Source organism: Alexandromys fortis, unplaced genomic scaffold (assembly GCF_014885135.2).
Source record: "Alexandromys fortis isolate MF-2015 unplaced genomic scaffold, M_Fortis_MF-2015_v1.1 scaffold_72, whole genome shotgun sequence".
Taxonomy (NCBI): Eukaryota; Metazoa; Chordata; class Mammalia; order Rodentia; family Cricetidae; genus Alexandromys; species Alexandromys fortis.
Genome location: NW_026067969.1, coordinates 4,157,859 through 4,176,543, shown reverse-complemented (window position 1 = coordinate 4,176,543; position 18,685 = coordinate 4,157,859). Strand labels below are relative to the sequence as shown.

General features: G+C 47.6%; 1 protein-coding gene across 4 annotated transcripts in view; it reads right to left on the bottom strand.

The window, feature by feature from the left end:
* Tsc1 (TSC complex subunit 1) overlaps positions 1 to 3,226 on the bottom strand; it is a 44,464-nt gene extending 41,238 nt beyond the window's left edge. For 2 of the 4 annotated variants that reach the window (XM_050154996.1, XM_050154999.1), the window contains exon 1: positions 3,106 to 3,205. The gene's annotated coding sequence lies outside the window, so the exon portion shown is untranslated. Of the gene's footprint in view, positions 1 to 3,105 lie in introns of all 4 variants that reach the window. The other 2 variants (XM_050154998.1, XM_050154997.1) reach the window with 2 other exon arrangements.
* Between the last annotated feature and the right edge of the window lie 15,459 nt (positions 3,227 to 18,685).

Sequence of the window (18,685 nt, the reverse complement as noted above, 5' to 3'; positions counted from 1 at the left end):
ACCACCACCCTGCCCTGCTCTCATCACTAGACTAAGATAAAATCAAAAGCATCCTGACCCTATGACCCTATTTACTTACATCATGACCTATGAATTGCAGGTCAGTAACTACCATGCCTTGTTTGGGAATAACACTGTGCATTTAAGGCACTTATTCATTAGATATCAATCTGAACTCATTTGGCTATAAAATGTATAAAATAGTTACTTTTACTATTTCCTTTTATACCCCCCCAAAAGAGAGGAGGGACTAGAAGAAACTGAAAATGACAAGGTCCTGAGGTCACACATCTTTTGTGTGTGTGTGTGTTTACTCTTTCTCATTAAAATTTACATTAAGTCACAGACATAAGAAGAGAAAAAATAAACTCAAATTACTTTACAGGAAATCTCAGTGCAATTTAAATGAGTATGCACTCCAAAAAAAAAAAAAAGCAATGATCAGAGGCTTTAAAACACACATATGAGCAAAACAACAAAAATACCTCAACTATTTCATATACTTTTCTTTTATGCCTGAAGTTACTTATATATGACCAATAAGACTTGTCTTTTAAAAGGAGATTTATAAGAGAAAATAAAGGGAATCTCTGTTTAAAGGATAAACAAGCTCACCCTCCCAGCTGGCCCAAGAGTCACACGTTCGTTGTCTTTGTCATTATAGAACTATTACCATAGAGTGAAGACCAATTAACACTGGTCAGAATATTTACTAACACTCAGCAAGACTTTCACTCAAGAAATCTGGCATTCAAGGATATCTAGTCAGTTCTGGGAGAAACTAATGTTAGTTCAGTATGGCATTGGAATTAAAAAACAAACATACCTACAATCTAAAAACTTTGAAAGAAGACAGCACTTACAGGTCAAGCTACCTGTGTACAAAGCTTAAAATCCACAACTACTTGAATATGATAGCTTAAGAAAGCCCTCTACAATAAATCATAAATTTAAAAAAGCAAATAGCCAAAGTGATACTTTAAGCCTATGATCACCTACCTTAGCAGTACAGAGAAGACTTCTTCCAAAACAAACAAACAAACAAACATGGGCAGGGTGTCTATCCTCAAGGACAGAATATGTAGGTATACCGACTAAGGGGCCAGATGTTTGTGTGCACAGAGGTTCTGAACTAGTTTGGGATCCCTTGCTTCTAGCAGTTGTGCTCCCCTGCAAACATTACACAGTCTGATCAAACTGTTGAGTTTTATCTCACAAGTGAAACCAGGTCTGTGCTGAAAGCTTCACATCACACCGCAAAAGAACCAGACGACGCTGCTCTTAGCCCAGCCAAGGCACGAGACTGCACACACTTCAGCATAATGAAAACATGCAAGAAAGCCGAGCCTGCTTTCTTAGAACTAGGAATTTAGGGACATACCAAGTGTTCATGACACCAGGAAATGCATGAAGCAGAGAAAGCTTACATCATCTGCCCTTCTAGACCCATGATGTAATGGTGTTTTTAGAGATGATATTAACTTTAGTAAGAAGGTATTTTCTGTTTACATCCTCTATAAATACCCCTACATTTACACCAGGTGGTTAGAGAAGTCTGAGGAGCCTCGTTTGCCTGATGTATGACTGTTAAAGGGACATTTCCTTACAAAACTCTAAATCGGTTTTCCTATTTGCATATCCCAGGTTTATTCAGGGATGCTCAACTTAAGAATCACAGCTGGGTTGCTCAGTAAATCAGGGGCTCCCAGAAGACCAGGCTCTGTGATGCTTCCCGGAATTTACCGCTGCATTTTCCCAGCCTGTTTGAATGCAGATGACTCCAACTTGATCATAAAGTTATAAATCAAAGTATCTCGGAAGAACATTAGTCTATTTTAGTTCTTTCATAGCTTACTCTATGTAAAATAAAGGGCTAATTTACACTATTTTTAAAGCAAGGGTTTGAATAATTTTTTTTTAGTGAATGTCATCGGTTTATAGAAAAATACAAAATACTGTGTAATCTAATTAGGACTAACAAGATCAAAGTGCTACAAGAAACAAAAAGCATAAGACATACAAGCCAAAATGCACCCTGGTTTAAAGTTACAAGCAGAGACCTTGGCCAAATGATTAACTAAATCACTTAATAATAGGCCAGTTTTAATCAAATAACAGGCAAATGAAACCAGTCGGTCCTCGGTTCCAGTGCTGTCTCAGATTAAGGGGGTGTGACCTTGGACAAATTACCCCAATCTTTCCAGACCTCAGTTTCTTCACCGAGGGAGACTGCAGATTGCTTCTCCTTTGTCCAGCTGCAGAGAGAGGATGGCTGCAAAGCACTTCCAATAGTGCCCGGGCACAGAGGCAGTCCCCATCCCCTCAAACGTTAGCCGGTTGCCGATGACCGCACCCCCCACCCCGCCCCCACGTCCCTCCCATCCCAGATTCAAATCGCACGAAGCCAAACTCTTTTAACCCCAACACAAAGAAAGTGCTTCGACTCCACAAAGGTGTCTGGGACTCCAGGCTGCGGGGCCCTCCCGTTCCTCAAATGAATGAATGAGCGTCCGGCAGTGACTGGGCGAGTAGCTGTCCCTAACGAGCACCTCTGCCGACTAGAAGGTAACTGTCTCCCGGCATCAATTAAACACCCACAAGTGCACCCGGAGCCAGGCACGCCGGCCGTGCACACTCTCTCCGACAGAGCGGGCGCTGGGCGGTCTCGGGCGCCCACGGGCGGCCTTCATTCATTCTCCAGCCGCAGCGCCAGCGGCTGCCGCGGAGTCTCGGGCCGCGGCCCCACCCCCAGGTCTCCCGGCTCGGCCCGGGGTCTCGGACCTGCGCCGCGCACCCCCGCGGGAGCCTGTCAGCGCAACAAGCGAGGGGGGCGGGCGAGCGGGCCCACCACAGACCCGAAGCTGCAGCCATCGGTCCCTTCCGACGGCCCAGGCCCGCCTCGGCTCCCCGGGGCCCCGCCAGCCCTAGCCGAGCCCCGCCGGAGCCAGCGCGCGATGAGGGCGAGCGAGACGCTCCCTGAACCCCCTTCCCCGGACCCCCGACTCGGCCAACGCGCCCCGCAGTGCCCCGCAGCCTGAGGTCGCGCTGCCAGGGCTGCCCCGAAAAGCCCACAAGAAAAAGAGGGGGAAATATCCCCGTACTCACCCACCGTCTACTCCCCCTCAGCTGTTTACCTCACAGTCCCTCCAGCCTACAGGGCGCCGCCATCTTGGACGCGCAGCACCTCCCCCTGGCGTGATGCGTCTCCAAACGGCGGAGGCCTCCGCCATGAAAAAGAGTCCCTATCCTGGGGCCTCCTACACCCCGAGCTTAATGCCCGACGGCCAAAGTCATCTGCTTCTCCAGATAGAACAGGCTATCCCACTTGTGACGATACAAGCTGGCCTAGAAAAATAAAACCGAAAGGGATTTTTAATGTGGGGGCGGGGACGGCGGAAGGATCGCGAAGGTGAAGACCCACTGAGAGATCTTGTGACTCTGAAGGAGGCCGAAAGAAGGGCCGGCGCGGAGGGCGGAGCCACGCGAGCGACCGAGGGGTGGGGCGGGGAGGGGCGGCCACGTGACGGTGACAGGCGGCGCGCGCTGGGAGTAAGCTTGGGCACAAACAAGCGGATCTGGCGAGGTGCAGTGGGAGCGCGGGGCCATCTCAGGCGGGTGCCTCTACCTTTGGCACACCTGCCTCCATTGGGGTCTCCCAGTGTGCGTTCCTAGTTCCCCAGGAGCCGCTGGGGTTGGCGTGGATGGACGGCTTGTCAATCACAGCAGAAGTGAGCCTGCGGAGTGGCCTCACACCTAGTGACTTAGAGAGGCCAGCCAGCCCTAGTCACAGGAGGCAGTTGGAAAGTCGGATACCTTGGTTTACTTGCAGGCCGTGACTTGTTGTCGAGTCTTTTCGAGCCTCAGTTTCTTCCTCCGAAATGGCGAATTAAGGAAGCAAAGAGACCCAGCGTGCGAAGTACTTAACCCTGGGTCTCATGCCTGATGAGTGCTCACTGCAGGATGGACAGAGGAAGCCTAGCTGTAGTGAAAAGCTTTTAGAGAAACATCAGAATGTATTTGATGTGTTTGGTTTTTTATTAGCTTTTGTTTACATTGTTTTTAATCTTTTTATATTTATTTTTTGTTGGTTTTTTTGTTTGGTTTTTTTTTTTTTTTGACAGGATTTCTCTGTGTAGCTTTGACTGTCCTGGAACTCGCTCTGTAGACCAAGCTGGCTTCCATCTCAGAGATGTGCCTGCCTCTGCCTCCCAAGAGCTGGGATTAAGGACATGTGCCACCACCGCCCGGTATTGCTTTTTGCTTGTTTGGTTTTTGGTTTTTATTATATTTAAACTTACATAATAAGCAATAGTGAAAGATGATGGGCAGAGATTGGAGAGACCACTCTGTCATTAAGAACATTTGTTGCTCTTGTAGAGGACAAGGGTTAGGGTCCCAGAACATGTAACTCCAGTACCAAGGATCCAATGCCCTCTCCTGACTTCCTTGGCAATCAGGAATGCACACCTGAACATACGAGGCACTCATTCATATACCTACGATGATGATGATAATGATGATGAGAAGAGGAAGAAGGATGAAAGGCATCCAAGTCGAAATAAAAATGAAACTCATAGGGGCTGGAGAGATGGCTCAGAGGTTAAGAGCATTGCCTGCTCTTCCAATTCTCTTAAGGTCCTGAGTTCAATTCCCAGCAACCACATGGTGGCTCACAACCATCTGTAATGGGGTCTAGTGCCCTCTTCTGGCCTGCAGGCATACACACAGACAGAATATTGTATACATAATAAATAAGTAAATAAATAAATATTTAAAAAATGAAACTCATAGCAGTTAAATGTGTAGAAATGTGCAAAAAAAAGGTACAAAGCTCAGTAGCACTATGGGAGTTTTGAGGCAGGGTGTCAGGATATGCAGCCCAGGCTAGTTTTGGACTAGAGATTCTCTTCATCAGTCCTCCCAGCTGCTTGGGCTGCAGAAGCACACACACCACTGTCCTAGTTCGCTGCTGCTGATGTGATGAAGACCATGACCAAAAGCAGCTGAGTGAGGAAAGGGTTGATGCACATTTACAGTCATCATGACGAGAAGACATAGCAGGGACGCCTGGCAGGACCCTGAGGAACAATGCTTCCTTGCTTTGGTATTTTATGTAATACCTCAGGTTGGTATTTTATATAATCCAGGGCATGTGCTCAGACAAGACACCCACAATGAGCTGAGCCCTCAACTCCAATTGCATCAAAAATGGAGGCATTTTCTCAGTTGAGATTACCTCTTCCCTGATGACATCAAAACTAGCCAGCACAACTCAGCTTGGAGTTTACATAAAAGCTAGTTTTTGTGAACTAGAAGTAGAAGAGGTGGCTGCAAAGAGAATGACATTCCAGACTCAGGGAACCAGAAGAACATGACCCTTCCAGCAAGAAAATGTTGGTGAGTTGTGGGAATAAGTTTAGGGACTTGCTGGGTCCCAATTCGAGACAGCCTGGAAGAAGAGAACAGGTGTTTGAGTAGCTGCACAGTGAGTGGGGACTGTCAGGATGTTGAAGCTCCAAGTGGGCTTTGCTAGGGCTAATGTGAGACGCTTGGTGGGGTCCTCTCTGAGGATTAGAAAAGTGTGCTTTTTCTAGGCCACCGGCTGCACGAGCAGAGTCCAGGATCTACCTTGCCTTTCTCAGGTACCTCCATCTCTCCTGGAGTTCTTTGCACAGTGAACAGTCTTTATAAATGATGTCTTGAGTCTCTGGGAGGGCAGGAATGATACTGGGGATGTCGCTAGTCCGTTATTGTCACAGAGGCAGACGGAAGAAGTTCTAGATCCCCGCCGGAGTTTGGATGCAGGTTTCCACCACCTTACTCACTGGGTAAGTCTTCATCTCCTCACCCACACAATCAAGGGTGCTGCCTAAAGGAGTGGGAGCTGAGCCCATCTGACATTCAGATGTGGAAAGTTCAGGGCCTCGTTCGGGCTTTGTCAGCTCGGTTCATCCTGTGTTCGCTGTGGGCAGAGCATCCATTAGTCCTCAGGGCTGGTCCACCAAATGCCAGATTCTTCAGCTGCCCAAGCACAGGCCCCTGGGGGAAGGTTCGGGGGGAAAGAGGGGAGGGGAGGGCTTGCAATTCTCTCTCTTTCGTTGGTCCCTAAGCCATTTCACAAGAGTGGATTCTTGCCTCACACCAGTGTGAGGATTCAAATATGCTCAGAGCTTGCCGAGACCACCAGTAGCTGGGAGACTTACAGTGACTAAGGAATGGAGTGGGGGAACCAGAAGGCCCCCCTCCCTGCCCTACTTCCCTCCGCTTGCTGACCTCATGGGGCTGGAATGTTCTCCTAGGAAGGGGGGGGGCAGTGAGGAGCTAAACTCAAGGATGCTGGCTCTCAAGAGAGGCCACATTGTTACTGTTTATACAGGGTCTGGCAGAAGAACCGTAATTGTTACCAGGATATGGATCACAGGGACTGCGGAGGGGAGGCCAAGAAGGCAGGCAGAGATTGACAGCCTTTCCAGGAGATGTTTTTACCAATCCGGGCTTACTGAAAAGCTGTTCATCAGACCATCTCTTTCCACACAGTATCCTAGAGCCTCCCTGTGGCAGGGGCTTCCTAACTGTGTCCTGTGTGGGCAGATGGTGCCCACGTGGTGCCTACAGCAGGCATCTGTCACCTTGGTCTGGGCAGCAACTCTCCTGTCTCCTGAGGAGCTGAATTGCCCTTCCTCTGCTCTTGTCCTGGTGGCCCTGGCCATCACACTACATCCAGACCACCGAATACAGGTCAGGCAGGCCTCGCCAATAAAAGATGCCTATTGTCTAGCTAAACTGATTGGCCCCTGCTTGAACATGTGACGGGAGCTACTGTATAGAACTATCCTGCCAGCACAACGGCCTTCTTTCTATGACCTGTGCCTGCCTATGAAAGACCATCCCATCTGTGGATGTGACTTGGCACTCCTTCCTAGAAGGAGTGATCAGAGAGGGCCACTGGAACATCACCTGCCTATCTAGCTACTCCTTCCAGCCAGATGTATGCCATTCACTCTAGTTGCCCGTGGCTTGGGAGCTCAGAGAAGGGTAAGAAAATATAAGCTAGGAAGACTACAGGAAAAGGGTTCCATCTACACAGGCATGGAGGAGCCATCTTCCGTGCTGGGTGCAGACTTTCTATCATGGCTATTTTAGGATTACCCATGCTTCTGCTTGTAACCCCTCACCCAATGCTCTCGTAAGCCTAGTAAGCTCAATGGTTCACTACAGTGAACTTTTGGTGGACCTAACTTTGGTTTGTTGTTAAGCTTTTAGAAGGAGGTTTAGGAAACATTGCTTAGTCTCCCAAGGAGAAAATTCTTGTGAAGGAGTCTAACCAATAAAACTGCTTCCCTGGTGTTTCAATACAGGTATGCTAAAGGGTATAAGGTATGCTCTTTCTTCTGTTGACTAAACCAGGACAGGAAGGCTGTGGCCTCTCATTTTCTTTGTACTGTGTAACAAGCTGTCTAAGAATTCTGGCCTAAAAAAGAGTCACCAAGGGCCTAGGAGATCATTTTTGTCATGTAAGCATGAGGGTTTGCATCCAACCCCCAAAACCCACATGAAAACGCCAGGCATGGTGACACACCCTTGTGATCTCATCCCTTGAGGCAGAAGAGGGCTGCATAGAAAGGCCATACAGCGCTGGTCCCTGTGGAGTTGGAGCCAGCCACAGCTCCCCAGCATCCTGGACAGCAGAGAGGAAGCCACCAAGAGTCTTGCCGGAGGAGACTAGATCCGAAGCCCTACGGAGAAGGACAGCTGTAGGACACAGGCCATTGACTGTGAGGCCTGGCTGTGCCTCCTGCTTCAGTGTGGATAATACAAACGTGTTTCCTCAATCTGTTTCTTTTACTGACACTGGCTTCTGACAAGCAGCTCAGGCCTCCTGTGACCAAGAACCTTGTCTTTGCCTAGATCACATTTCTGAGACTCAAACTCCAAGCTGATGGCTCTGAGGAGGTCTTCTCAGGACCTCCATGATAGCACAAGATAAGGGCTGTTCTGAGCTTGCCCCTGTGCCCTTGTGCACTTCCGTTTCTTCATTCTGGCTCTGTACTCATGGAAAATGTGGTATGGATCCATCTCCCACCAAATTTATCTGTTCTGCTCTTCCCAGTCAGTGAGACAACCCCCTTTATACAACTCAGGTCAAGGTAAAAAACCTGGGACAGGGCTGGTTAAGAGTGTTGGCTGCCCCTTCAGAGAATAAGTTACCAACTCCTATGTTGGGTGACTCACAGCTCCCTGTAACTCCAGGGGATTCAACACCCTCTTCTGTCATCCTTGGACACTTATACTCACATTTGCACACACACAAATCAAAACGAATCTTTCTTGAGAAGCCTGCTTTGAGATAGTGTACTTTACCCCTGTCTTAGTAACTTTTCTTCCGCTATGGGAGACCACCATGACCAAAAGCCACTTGGAGAGGAAAATTATTTATTTTATCTTACATCTCTTCAGTTACACTCTATCTGTGGTGGTTTAAAAGAAAATGGCCCCCAAAGGGAGCAGCGTTATTAGGAGGTATGGCCTAGTTGGAGGAAGTGTGTCACTGTGGAGGTGGGCTTTGAGGTCTTCTATGCTCAAGTGATGCCCAGTATGACAGTTAACTTCCTGTTCCCTGCAGATCAAGATGTGGAGCTCTCCGTTCCTTCTCCAGCACCATGTCTGCCTGCATGTCACCATGTCCTGCCATAATGATAATGAACTAAACCTCTGAAACTGTAAGCCACCCCAATTAAATGTTTTCCTTTATAAGAGTCACCATGGTCTCGAGCCAGGCAGGCAGTAATGGTGCACACCTTTAATCTCAGCACTCAGGAGGCAGAGGCATGTGGATCTCTGTGAATTCAAAGTCAGCCTGGTCCACAGAGCAAGTTCCAGGACAGCGAGGGTTACACAAGAAATCCTGTCTCAATCCCCTCCCCCCCCAAAAAAAGAGTTGTGTTGGTTATGGTGTCTCTTCACAGCAATTGAAACCCTAACTAAGATTATGATTGAGGGAATTCAGATCAGGAATATGGATAATACTGCTTACTGACTTCCTTTCCATAACTCGTTCAGCTCAAAGCGACCTGCCTAGGGATTGGCACCACTCACAGTGGCCTGGACTCTCCCACACCAATCATTAATCAAGAAAATACCCCACAGGCTTGCCTCCAGCCCAATCTCATGGAGACATTGTCTCCTGAAGTTCCCTCCGCTTAGCTGATTCTAGCTTGTGTCAAGGTGATTTTAAAAACTAGCCTTAACATATGAACAATTATTGCTTTCTAATGAAAAAAAAAGGAGATAAACTTTAAAAGCCAGAAACATGAGGACCAACTCTGCTGTGAAAAGAATCCTTTCAAAGGCTAAGATGGAGAAGCAGAGAAAGGCAGCAGAGCAAGAGCTGCTTTTGTTATACGTCATAGTGGTCATACAGCCCCAACATCCTGCCCAGCGCTGGCTGTCACCTTTCTTTGCTGTTATGCCTCTACTGTGAAAAATCCCTTCGTGAGGGATTGTATCCCTCAGCCTAGAACCTAGGAGTTTCTTTTAACTTTTCTGACGAGATTGTGGGTAAATTTGCAGCTCTTGCAGGGGACCTGAGTTTAGTTCTCGTACCCAGGCTAGGTGGCCAATAACAAACTATTACTCCAGCACCAGGGAATCGGAGATCCTCTTCTGGCCTTAGCAGGCACCCGTATACATGAGGCATATACTCAGACACACACACATGACATATACATAAATATCATAAATCTTTAAAAATATACACCCTGTACCTGGTGATTTATGTTTTCATCTTATATTTTATTTCTAAATAGATTACGACCCCAAACACTTACTGTTTTTACCTTAAAGAAATCAATTACTTGCCAAATGTAGTGGCAGACACTTTTAGTTCCAAAACTCAGGAGGCAGAGACAGGTTATTCTCTAAGTTTAACACCAGCCTGGTCTGCAGATAAAGTTTCAGGACATCCAGGACTACATAGAAGAAATCATGTCTCAAAAAGAAAGAGAGGAAGGAAGGGAGGGAGGGAGGGAGGGAGGGAGGGAGGGAGGGAGGAAGGAAGGAAGGAAGGAAGGAAGGAAGGAAGGAAGGAAGGAAATAATAAACAATTAATTTGGGGCTGCAGAGATGGCTCCATGGTTAAGAGCACTTGACGGTCTTGCAGAGGACCCAGGTTTTGTTCCCAGCACCCACATGACAGCTTGTGTGCCTACCTATAATTCCAGCTCCAGGGATCTGACACCCTCTTCTGAACTCCAAGAGTCTCTGTACACACATGCACATTCCCCACACAGATACACATAATTAAAAACAAATCTTTTTAATTTGTATTATTTATTTATTTACTATTTTTGGTTTTTAGTGACAGGGTTTCTCTGTGTAGCTCTGACTGTTCTGGGACTCGCTCTGTAGACCAAGATGGCCTTGAACACAGAGATCCACCTACCTCTGCCTCCCACATGCTAGGACTAAAGGCATTTGCCGCCCCAGCTAAAATAATTTTTTAAAGAATAAACTACATTTTTTTTTGTTTTGAAACAGAGTCTTACCATGTAGCCCTGGTACACCTGGAACTCAATATATAGACCAAGCTGGCCTGGAACTCACGAGTTATGTCTGCTTCTTCCTCCCAAGTGCTGAGACCAAAGGCATGTCCACCACATTCAACTCAGAATCAACTACTTAAAAAAAAAATGGGTAGATGCTTTGTCTGTGTGTATGTCTGCGCACCACATGCATTCTTGATGCCCATGTAGGCCAGGACAGGGTATAGGATCCCCTCGACTTGGAGTGACAGACAACTGTGTGATACCATATAGGTTCTGGTAATTGAACTCAGATCCTCTGCAAGAACAACCAGTGCTCTTACTTACTGTGCCATCTCTTCCAGCCTTGAGTCTAGTGGGAGGGGGGAGAGAGAGAGAGAGTAAGAGAAAAAGAGAGATGGGGGGGGGTTCTTTCTCCATAACCCTGGCTGTCCTGGAACTCATGCTGTAGACCAGGCTGGCCTCAGACTCACAGAGATCCTCCTGCCTCTGCCTTCACAGTACAGTGATAAAAGGTGTGTACCACCATGCCTTCTCAAATGTACTTTTTAAAGGAAAATATATATTGCAAAAAAGTTTATATTTGTCCAGATATTCATTCCTCATTCCTAGCATCCTTTATTTAATGAAGATCTAAGTTTCCATCTATACCATTTCCCTCCTCTCCACCACTGAGCTGAATCCTTGACCCCTCATTAAGATTCTTAATGTCACTGGGCGGTGGTACACACGCCTTTAATCCCGGCACTCGAGAGGCAGAGGCAGGTGGATCTCTGTGAGTTCGAGGCCAGCCTGGTCTACAAGAGCTAGTTCCAGGACAGGCACCAAAGCTACAGAGAAACCCTGTCTCAGAAAACCCCCCCAAAAAAAAATCTTAACGTAAATGTCTGTTGAGCGACTGATGCTAAAACATCCTGGGGAGAGCGGAGAGGGGGCAGGGAGGGGAGAGGGAGAGAGAGAGATCATTGGCCCATACCATTATGGAGCCTAGCAAGTCCAAACTCTGCAGGGTGTGTTTACAGGTTAGCAAACAGAAAAAGAAACGCTGCCATCAAGTCCGAAGGCCAACTATAACAGAAATTACCCCAGCCTGGTTGAGGCCAGTCTGCTCTATTCAGCTCTGCCCCAGTTAGCCATGACCCGCCCACTCAGTGCTGGGAATTACTCTTTGCTCAGAGTCCACTGTTGTAAAGCCATTCTTATTCACAGCTCTCTCACAGAAACGTCCAGAAAAATGCTTGATCACACTTGATCTCTCAGGAGTACAAGAGAGCCTCGTGAACATTGTAGACCAGAGTTAGAGACAGGAAAGTTCAGGGGCAATTACAATACCGTCCAGCAGGTGTTAACAATAAACTTAAGCAAAAGGCAGCGTCATAGCACATACACCCAGCACCTCTCTTGCTCATGGAGAGGAGCGGTTAGCAGAGAAAACAGAAGACTGCCAGGAACAGCCCAGGAAGAGCAAGAACGTGTGTGTGGGGAAAAGGCAAGAATGCCAGAGCAGTTGGGACAGGAGGCGGCAGGGGCAACATGAACTAGGAACCCACAGTGTTCCGAGGTTTTGCATGCGTACATACAGCCTTCAGAGGAACCCTATCCAGTAGGTGTAACTTTATAAGAAACTGAGTCACAGCGACTTGTCTCAGTCACCAGTTAGTGGGCCTCCATAGGGATCACTAGAGAGGGGAGCAGGCCAGGTCCTTAGGAGCCTGGTATGTGAAGATATTCGACCTTGATGTCTGCTGGGGTGTAGAGAGGGGATAGAGGAGTCAGGACCATTTTATACCAGATGGGTGAGCTCACCGGTCAAAGACCCCATCAAAAACAAATGAACTAACACGGAGATGGTTAGAGGAAGATAACTGAAGTCAACCCCCGGCCTCCACATGGGCATAGATGGGCTGAGCATGGCGGTGTGTGTGCTGAATTCTTACAGAGCCGCTGTAGAAGAAAGCCTCTGAAAAAATGTTAAGCAGAAAGAGCGAGCCAGGCATGGTGGCGTACACCTTTAATCCCAGCACTCTGGAGGCAGATGCAAGTGGATCTCTATGAGTTTGAGGCCAGGCTGCTCTGCAAAGCAAGTTCCAGGACAGCAGAGCTACACAGAGAAATCCTGTCTTGAAAAGCAAAAAAACAAAACAAAAAGAAAGACAAGAAAAGCTTTGACAAACCGTGACAGCGAGTGCAGTGCAAAGGCTGGCTAGGACAGCTTTAGAGAATGTCTCTCTTCCGTGTGTTCATGTGATAAGTAAATAGCCTATTTTTGGGAGAAATAGACTCAAATGTGGGTGAAGTGTCATGGTATCTGTATTTTCAAACTGTTCTATCAGAGCTAAAATGTGCGTCTGCAGGGAAAAGGCCTATTTGGCAGATGATACAGCCTAATGTAGATGTGGATATGGAGGGCTCAAAACATGCAGCTTACTTGCTTTTTCTGTCTGAATTTTTTACGTAATAAAAACTTGAAATAAATTTAAAGATCAAAATATAGCCTGGTAGAGAGCCACACTCATGCTTCTGAGGAACTCTGACCAACTCCAGTTTGAGAGAAGGCTCTCTAAGGGCAGCCTCTCCTTGCAAAAAGTGATGCAAATTGGGTGCAAATCCTGGCTTCCATGTTGACTCCACCCCTGCCTCTGCCTTCCAGCCCTTGCCTAGTTCTGAGCTGCATGGACACGGAGCCAGGGAGGCAGATGGGGACAGAGCAAACTTTCCAAATGAGTTTGCATTTCTAGTAACCTGCAAAGGGGCACTCACCATCTGGAGACCTTGTTCCCTTCTTTGAGACTTTGCTTTCTTCCTCCACCTGCAGGGAAAGCTCCCTCCTTCTCCCAGCTAGCTAGCCGCAAAAAATTCCTCTGTCTGAAACTACCCAGGCATCGAGGACATCATGTGCAGATATTTAAGAGGGCTTGAGGGATGCACGAGGAGACTCATCTTCCTAGAACTGGCTAAAGAGCATGCACGTGCACGCGCGCGCGCACACACACACACACACACACACACACACGTGTGTACACACACACACACACACACACACACGGCTTCCTGGGAAAAGAACAGATATTCATGTGTCACACACTTACTGATCTGTGCTATCTATGGTGATGGCATCTTAAAAGTGAGTGGGTCTGTGCGCTAGTAAGGCAGACTATTCCTGATTAGGCCAGTGTGGCCTTGGCCATGGTGCCAGCGTGCCCAGGGACTGAGGCTTGGATCTCCACTATAGAATTCTATTGACTGTATTCCCAGTAATCCCAAAATGCTCCCAAAGACCAAAGAAAAGAGTTCCACCAAGCCCTCTCCACCACTTGGCCACGGTCTAGGACACTCACTTTCTCCTCTACCTCCAGCAGCCTCAGGGTGGAAAATTCTAGGAGTCTCCCAGACCAATGCAAAGGCGGAAGTCACGGAAGTTTATAGAGCTGTAACCAAATGCCAGGTGTTTCATTACTGATCAACCCACCAGGAAAATCCACACAGGCTGCCTGATGGGACACTGTCTGCCCTGTCCTCCTCCTGACCCCCAGCTACCATGGCTGCTCTTGGCCATCCTATTAAAGAGAAAAAGGCCACCCTATTAAAGAGTGTGGAGACAACACAGGCTAAGCTGTCTAAAAGCTGGCTACAGATTAATGTTTTCCTGATGACATCTGTGCAAGCATCCTCCAGTCCCATTTTACAGATGCAAACTCTGAAGCCCATTCACATGTGCTGCTGGGTGGGTCGACTCCAGCTGGGGTGTATGGAAGTTACCGGCCCCGCTAGTTACTGATGGGCATTTATGGGTATTTTTATAAATTGAGGCATCAAGATTGGAAGTAATAAAAGAAACTCTTCAGAAAGGGGAAGAGAAGGTGGGGTGGGGTGAGGATGGGAGTGTCTCTCTGTCTTGGCTGTTTCTTAGGAGCCAAGTGTATTGCTTTTCTTCGTGCTGTGGTAAAACACCTGACAAAGTCTCCATGAGATGTGAAGGGTTGATTTCGGCTTCAAGTCTGAGGATACAGTTCGTCATGGCCGGGAAGGCATGGCAGCGGCAGGTGCTTGCAGCAGCTGGTCATGTGGCGTCCTCAGGCAGGAATGAGAGTGACCACCGGTGCTCAGCTCATTCTCTCATTTTTATTCAGCCCAGAACTGCACCCCCTCATAGGCAGGGTGGGTCTTCCCCATTCAGGTAGCCCAGGCTAGACACTCCCTTACAGATGTGTCCAGAGGTTGTCTCCTAGCTAATTCTAGGTTCTGCCGTGTTGACAAAATTAACCTTTATACTAGGTAACCCAGCAGGCCTTTCTCTGGGCCTCAGTTGCTCTTCCTGCCCACCGTGTTCCAAAGATCAGGGTCTGAGTTCACCTTAGAGTCTCTCTCAGAATAGTGCCTCATGTAGGATTATGGAAGGACTTTTGAAACGCTGTTTATCCACCTTGGGAAGATTCTTCTAGCCACATGGCTATTCAAGCAAATGTCAGTAATGATGAGGTTGAACTGCAACCATTAAAGTCGTATAGGATGGCTAAAAGAGATGGAGAGAGGAGAAGTAACGGGCTGGGTGGGAGAAAGAGGAGAGGAGAAAAGGAGACAGATAGAGTCAGGGTAAGAGAAAAGGAGAAGACACAGAAATTAGAAAGAAATTCAGATTGAAAATATTAATAAGGAGGCGAATTTTAAATCTGTATTTCTATCTGATCATATATCATTCTTGTGTTTCAAACAGCACCTCTAAATTCTTTTTGTTTGAAGACTTATTTTTGTTCAATGAAAAAGAGGAGAGAGTGCCACCGTGTGGCCACATAGCGAATTACTCCTCTAGGAGCAAGAGTGCCCAGAGCTTGCAAGAGAGTCTCCTCAGGATCTGCCAGTCTTGGCAAAAAAACCTAGACTTGGAAGAAGTCACAGTCTCCCCCGTGGCTGAGTTCAGGTCTTCCTCTTCTCTGCCTGCTGCTGGCTAATCTTGCACTTCAAGCAACACATGTAAATGGGTGTTTTTCTGGCACCAAAATTCATAGAGAAGATAAGCCCAGCTCAGTCAGCTCTCCAGAAGCCCCACAGAGGGCAAGGGCCAGCAGATTCATCCTCGTGTGTGTATGGAAGTCAGAGGATCGTGCTGAGTGTCTTCCTCTGTGGGTCTCTATGTCTGAGACAGGGTCTCTCATTGGACCTGGAGCACACCGAGTGACTTATTTGCCTGGCCAACATGCCCCTGGGAGTTTGATGGCTCTGCTTATCTAATTAATACTGGGATCACAGGTGCATGCCCGATGCATGACTTTTTACATGGTGCTGGGACTCTGCACTCAGGGGTTATTCTCGTGCCGCAAGCATGTTGCCCCTGAGCCATCTCCTTCTTAAACTGTGAGCAAAGCAATTGGTATCAGGAGTGGAGCCACTGCTGTGACCATCTGATCATATGGTTTTTGAGCTTTTTGAACTGGTCTACGTACGGAAGGATGTGGAATTGTTTGGAGCTTTAAGTGGCAGGCACCTGAGATCGCCTTGAGCAGAGTTTACTGGACCATTCTATTGGGAGTTAGGAAGACCAGCATGCCAAGAGACATGCAGAGAGTGGAGGCCTGGCCAGTGAGGTTTCCGAGGTGAGCAAAGATTGCACTGGGAGCTGCACCAAAAGCCATTTGGGTTGCATTCTGGCGAGGAACCTAGGTGCATTCTTCTCGTGTCTTGAAAGTTTGGTTGATGTGGAATTCAAAACCAAGGGACTAAGTTGTTGGGTGGAGAAAAATGTCAAGGTGGCTTAGTGTTCAGGGTATGGCATCACGACTGCGCAGTCATCACTTCAGTGAAAGACAGCAAAAACGTACAAAACACCTTGCAGTTGGGTGAGGAAGGGAGCATGACTGAGCTGAAAGATGGCAGGCAAGGCAGAGACAAAGAAAGCAGCTGTTAAAGAGATTAGCACACTAAAGATAAGACTTGGGTCCAGCGAGACATCTCAGTGCTATAAGTACCTGTCGCCAAGCTTGATAACTTGAGTTCAGTCTCCAGGACATACGTGGTGGAAGGATAGAACCAATTCCCTCAAGTTGTCCTCTGACCTCTACATATGTGCCATGGCAGGTGCATGCCCACGCAATAAACAAAGAGTTCCACCAAGCCCTCTCCACCACTTGGCCACGGTCTAGGACACTCACTTTCTCCTCTACCTCCAGCAGCCTCAGGGTGGAAAATTCTAGGAGTCTCCCAGACCAATGCAAAGGCGGAAGTAATGAAAGTTTATAGAGCTGTAACAAATAAATCAATAAATTCAGAGAGAGAGAGAGAGAGAGAGAGAGAGAGAGAGAGAGAGAGAGAGAACAAGGCTACTCTCTAATTTTATGTAGGTTCTGGGTATTGAACTCAGGTCACTAGTCTTGTGTGATAAGTGCCTTTCTCCCCTGAGCCCCTCACCAGCCCTACATGTGTATGTCTGCACACACACACACACACCACCACCACCACCACCATCACCATCACCATAAATAAAATAATGAATAAAATAATTTTTAAAAGAGAAGCCTTCCTTGTCTCTTTTCTGGAATAATAGGTAAGGCCCCACTTAACAAAAACCCCAACTTGTGAAAATACGAATTCATTTGAAAGGCGAGCACCTGAACTGGGACTGTCATCAAAAGGACCCGTGTTGAAATCCAGCTGCCCGAGGAAGTGTTTTCTGTGGTTCACTTACCAAGGGGCACCAAGGCCACGATAGCTTTGGTAGCAGGGGGTCAGACCATATCCCAAGCTGGCAGTAGAACGTGTCAGTGTCATTCACAGGGAGCTAACTTTGCATATGTGCCAAATGCAAGGGTAACGGGGTCATGGATGCTGTACCCAGCTTCTAGACAGCCACTGGGGCCAGGTGGGAAGCCCTGAGTGTCTCTGCTTCCTGACTGGGACCACAACCGTGAGAGGCTGCTGCCATATCCCCTTCTCCACCAGAAGCCAAAAAATTCCTGTCCTTCTTTAAGTTGCTTGTTTAGAGTATTTTGCCAGGACAATGAGAAAAGTAACCCCATCAGACAGCAAAAGCAAATGAGAACCCCGACACCATTACTGCAGCTCCGGAGTCCAACCAGACCGGAAGCGGAACATTTTCAGTGGAATGAAATGGCTGCCTTGTTACTGTCAAATTAGCCATCATTAGGAGATAAGGCCCAGCATTAGCCAACCTTAGGACTGGAGACGTGGCCCAGTGTTAAGAATACTTGTTCCCAGTGTGAGAGAGCTGGCGAGCTCTGGCTCTGACGGCTTGGGCGCCTGCGGTAGAAGAGCTGGCTCCGCCCTTCTCCTAAGGCAGGGTGATCCCAACTCCTGGATTGACCAAATCAGCTACTACCCAGACTCACGTGCTGGGCTTTGAGTTGGCCCACCCCAACATTTACCCCTTCCATGACCTGCCAGAGCCCACGAAGGGACTGGTCATGCGGAACCACGGCTGCAGAATCTTCCTGACTCCGGGCAGCCGCAGGATATCCAGGAGGAGTTTTGGTGAGGTCCGGTGTTGAGGGTGTACCAGAAACCAGAGGCCTTGAACCAGACCAACAACTCATTCCATTAGCAAGCAAAGCAGACTGAACTGAAGGGGACACTGGACATTGCAGTCCCAATGCCACTAAGATGAACGAAGAGGAGCTGGGGAGGTGGGAAAGGTGAAGGAGCAAAGAGGGGTTCTCATCTGTTTTGTTTTTTAATTAATATTTTCTTAGTTTTCTTTTGGAAGTGGAGCTATACAGGGGAGAGGGATGGATATGGAGGGACTGGGAAATGAGCGGAATTGGGGTGCATGCTTCCCAAAGAATCAATAAAAAATTTATGTTAAAATTTTTCTTAAATATATAAGAAAGAACGCTTGTTGCTCTTGAGGAGGACACAAGTTCAATTCCCAGCACCAAGGTGGTAGCTCAAAACCACCTGTAATTCTAGTTTCAAGGGACCTGAGGCTTTCTTCTGATTTCCACGGGTACCAGGCACACACAGGGTAAGCATACGTACCTGCAGGCAAAATACACATACACATGTTAAATAAATCTTTAAAATATTAACAGTTTGTGCTGAGTTTCTGCAATTGGCACCTGGAAGTGGGTCACCTGAGAGAGCTGTGACACCGTGGAAAACGCTGACTGCCAAGTTCTGAGCAAACGTTCTGGGTT